Below are 4,990 nucleotides of genomic sequence, written 5' to 3' on the forward strand. Positions count from 1 at the left end.
CCGGGGCTCCGCCGCAACCGGCCCCGGTCCCCCCCCGTCCGTCCCTCCCGCTTCCCCGGCAGCCAGCCCGCGGAGCATCGGTGCCGGAGCCGGGCGGTGGCGGCTGGTTTTCCTTTCGCATCCCTCCTTCCCCGCCGCCCCGGAGAGAAAATGCCCCCTTTTCCCCGGCGCAGATTGGCACAAGGTGCCTGCTGCACCCTGACATCTCCCTGAACTCATTGTGATTTAAATAACAGCCCTTTCTCATCTAAACAAAGCATCTTAATAGCAGATGCAAAGAATTCGGCTCATCTGAAAATCCAATAGCATTTAAGTGGATTAACTGCAATAACACAACTGAGGAGTGATACTATCCTTCATGGAAGACAATAGACTGTAAATGCACAGCCAGGGAGACTTATCCTTTCATCTCTGAATTTCCTTCAGCATTTCAAAAGCGAATGCTTTCTAGAAGCCCTGGAGGGGTTTGCACGCTACTGGCTTGGACATGCTTCTAGGAAACAACCTGTGCTTTAATGGGCACTTTGCAATTGCATAGAAGTTCCCACCAAAACAGAAGTGGCCTTTCAAGTACGTTTAATTCTCTCTCATGATGTCATGTAGGCTTACAGGGTGGTCTCCAGGACCACAAGGGGGGAAAAAGAAAGGTGGGGGTTGAAAAGAAAGAAAAGGAAAAGAGATGTAAAAGATTTGGAAGCACTTTAAAAAGGAGAATGCTTTTTTTTTTTTTTCAAGACAGAAAATGCTGAGCCAGTGTGGAGCCATTCTCAAATGCCTCCTGATATAAAAAAAAAATGATCCGAGTGCCACACTGCAGCAGACCCATCCACGCAAGCCGCGCTGGCAAGCAGCAGGGCAAGCGGGAGGCAGACCAGGGCAAGTCATTCTGGTAGTTGCCATCGCTTTCTTACACGGGCTTTGACGTTGCAGAAGTAAAAGTGATGGCTTTAGTTAAAAAAAAAAAAAAGTCTCATCTGCACTTATCATTTGCTGGGCTGAGAGAAACGATTCTTACGGTCTGTGTTGTCATAGTAATAAAAAAAAATAATTACCAAACAGTGAAATAGATTCTGACAGTACCGGCTCGCCGAGCATTTACTCCTCTCCTTCCTTCCTTCATTGGCTAACGTGTGTCTGGGATCAGAAGTGCTGGGTATTCGTAGCTCTTTCAAGTGGTATTCCACTACGAAAGCCAACATAGAGATAACTCCTACTTTATCTATTGGTAAAAAAAAGTCTATGCAGTTTTGATTTTTTCTTACATTTCCTTCATTTTATGAGAAACGTGCTGCATCAGCATCTTTTTTAAATCTGTCATTGTGGAGCTCAGATAAGCATCTTTCCTCTGGGTTGAGTTACACTTGGAGTAGCTTTTAACATTAGACTGTTTATATGGATCATTGCAAATATTTGATAATAATGTAAAATATGTAAGATCCCAGAAGAGACCAGAGAACGTAAATAAAATTCACACAGATCCTGCAGATAACTTTATACTTGGGTTGTCTGTTTGCTTACGAAACACATTTTCTCCTTGTCTGTTGTTTGATCTAAAAATGCATTTGTGCCATGTAAGTCCTTACAAGTATGCAAAGATACGTCTGTGTGAAAAACGTCACACGAGTGCATCTGTACGTCGTTATGGCACCTTCCTGCAGTCTACAAGTCTATTAAATATGTGTGCACCAAACATGAAATAGCATCTTTTATGAAATACCTACAAGGCACACATGTGGAAAGAGTGACAGGATGGTATTTATAGGTTTAAAAGAAAATCAGTACAAAGAAGAGCGCACCAGAAAATGAGGTTTTGCACTTTTTTATTTATCCGAGAGCAGAGAGCAAGATACTGCCTGTCTATTTTAAAGCACATACTGTTAGAAGTCCCTCAAATGTCAGGAATTATAACAGAGTTATACTACAACAGAGTGTCAAGAGGGAGGATTCCTAGGGTTTGCACAGCACTTGGCACAGGGGAAGGGATGCAGAAGCTCCTTGACACAAAATCAAACTACTTCAGTGGCACCAGCGCTTTCTGCAGGCGGTGACGCGTGAAGCCAGGGTGCCCCAAATCGGGCTTCCAGCACCAGCTACAAAGCTCGTTTAAATCTCTGCTGGCTCAGTCGTTAGAAACGCAGGTCAAGCCGTGTAGCGGGACCAACTCACGTTTCAGAGAAGCGTGCCGGGGCTGCGACGCGCGAGAGCAGCCCGGCCGCGGGAAACGTCGCTGGGAGAAGCGTGGTCCGGGGATGGGCGGCCAGGCAGGGGCTGTGCTGCTGGGGAGGGGGCTGCGGCCACGGAGGGCACCGGGCTGGCTTCAAAATGGTGCCTGCAACCCCTGGCAACTATTTCAGAGGTCAGGCTGAAATGTTGACACTTGCTTGGCCCTTCTGACAAGCCCGAAAGTTGCAAAAGGAATCATTTCATCGCAATCGCATTCCTGCTGAGGGAGTCTTGGGAAACCTGTCCGAGTCTTTTTCAGACTCGATTTTAGCAGGGATTTTGCTTCATTGGTAATCATGTTGAAATGAACAACACAGAACAAGTTTGGGTAAGGGGTGTTTTTGGAAGGGTGGCCTGCTTTTATCGTAGTGGCTATTTGGGGCTGGCCAAAGTGGTTCGGTGTGCTCTGCGGGAAACGTCCTGCCACCGCAGCTGAAAAAGGACCAAGAGCTGAGAGTGTCCTGGCTCCAGAAAGGGACCGTAAGAAATACTCTCGGCGGTTTGGACCCACACCGTTCAGCGTCAGTGTCACATGGTATAATACGAAGGATAAAAGTTGAGAACATAAAATCCAGAAAGCTAGACAGGAAGCTCACCCACTTCGGGTGGTTTCTCACTGGTTTTGAACATTTCTTTGGCCTGTAGCTTCAGAGGGGCACGTGGCCACGGTGGGGGAAGGTCATCTTCCCCCTCTGCAGCTCGATTGCTGCCCGCCTACAGAAACAGGCACAAAGCTGTCGCAGGTGCAGGTGAAGTACAGGCAATGGATTACAAATGCAGAAAGCGCTGGTGGCAGGCGAACCGTTCCCTTTCCTGAAACTTGGCCCATAAAGAGCAACAAGGAAAGCTGCAAGGAGAACAAGCAAGGCAGTTATTATTCCAGCTGGTACACCTACAAACATTTCCTTCTTTTCCAGCTCTTCCTTCTGGATCCTTGCGCTGGCTCCGTCCTTCTGGCTAAGCTTTGTTTTCTTTGAACCTTTTGTTGCTGCAGCTTTCCAGATGCTTTGACGGTTGATAACTTTGTTGAATAGTCATAAGATGTAAATCTGCTACAAGGTTTCAGCTAAGCCCAGTGATCAGAGGGGGCTCGGCAAAGTTTTATGGTGTCCCTGTCCCTGAACAGAGGGTAGCCATGGCCCGCACCACCCACGCAGGCCGGCCCTAAAAGCCACGATATTTCTGGAGATGCTTTGCCCTCCTACGAATGGGGCAGGGTCCGACCAGAGCTGATCCTCCCCCCGAAACTGCCCCTTTGACTTCAGTGGGGGTTAGACCCAACTCTCCCTGGAGAAATGGCTTGGTTCAATAGCAAAGACAGACAGACAGTTAGCATCGCTCTCGTTAACATGCTCTTCTCCCCGCCGTGCCCGGCTCCTCCTCACCCAGGAGGTTCAGCAGCACGGCCGAACGCGAGGGGCCGTTTGACCTTCCCCGCCGCAGGAGCCACTGCCGAGTGACACACAGTTCACCTTCAGGGCTGGAGCACGAACTGGCAGCCCCACCAGCCTGGGTAGCAAGATACCATGTTTAGGCATTAAACTAGGGCACTTGCATACCAGCACAGGCCGCTATTTTAGTGGGTATATGAAGCTGCTCCCTGCTCTCCACCCCTATGGGACAACGGAGCTGCTGCGAGCGCGGGATATCCTCTGCCTGGTGGATAAAGCTATTAAAAATGGGCTGTGTTTTGTCAGTAATACTTAGTTCATCCAGCTGAAGAACTGTAAAAGTACCGGCCCAGCTTAAGGTATACTGATACACGTTGTAAATGAAAGCAATACGGTCCGGGCTCGCCCTCCGGGGTCCTGTGCGCGGTGTGCTCATGTCTCCTCAGCGACGTGGGTGTAAAGCTCTTCTCCTCTGACTCAAATCAAAGCCAGTCACAGGGATTCTGTGGAGACCATCCAGGACGTAACTCAGCCACGCTAAGTACCATAAAATTGTGATATTATTCTTCATTGTTTGTAGCTTGGAAGCCTGTAGAGGCCTAGCTTGGAGCAGTCCATTTTATTAAGCTCCATCCAAACACAGTGAGATAGTTGTTCTTCCGAAGTATTTGTATTCTCAAAGTGCAAGCTGCCCCGTTTGTGTTCTTGTATCCATGCAACCTTGTTGCTCTTACAACATTACACATTTGTCCTGTGAGATTCCCTGCCTTACAATAAAAACTCATGAGAATGATACACACATTTTTAGCTCTGCACACACCAGAGACTGCAGGATCCAGCAGTACCCAAAGGACAAAGGAGATATGAAGGCTGCTGTAGTGGAATTGCTAATTTATTTTGAGCTGCAGATGTTTGTAATGGCTGTGAAGTTTCCTAATTGAATTTCTGACCCTTTTTTTCACGGAAACCCAGTTAATATAGGGGAAGGAGAAGAGCAAATAGAAGGATTGGTTTGGGTTTGGGGGTTTTTTTTTTGCTTTATTTTTTTAACAGAAAGTCCAGTGTAGAGTTCTGGACCTTTTTCTTTTCATATTCTTACATCTAAGAATAGAGTGGCCTGGTCCTCACATGGCCTCAGTGATTGCACATAGTTCAAAGGACCACGCATGAAGTCCCCCGTGCAGTGCAGTATCTCTCCAGAGGGCTTCACGGAGTCCACGCTAATAAAGTCCCCCAAAGCTAATCCTCTCTGAGCACTTCCATCCTTTCGAAGCATGCTGTTACACACAGACCCACTCACGGTGGTGGCCAGACCAGAGCAGGCAACCCACTTTGTGTCTTCTGTTCCTCAGCAGCAATTCCCAGGGAATTCAGTG

This window comes from Haliaeetus leucocephalus, unplaced genomic scaffold (assembly GCF_000737465.1).
Source record: "Haliaeetus leucocephalus isolate CR32 unplaced genomic scaffold, Haliaeetus_leucocephalus-4.0 Scaffold295, whole genome shotgun sequence".
Taxonomy (NCBI): Eukaryota; Metazoa; Chordata; class Aves; order Accipitriformes; family Accipitridae; genus Haliaeetus; species Haliaeetus leucocephalus.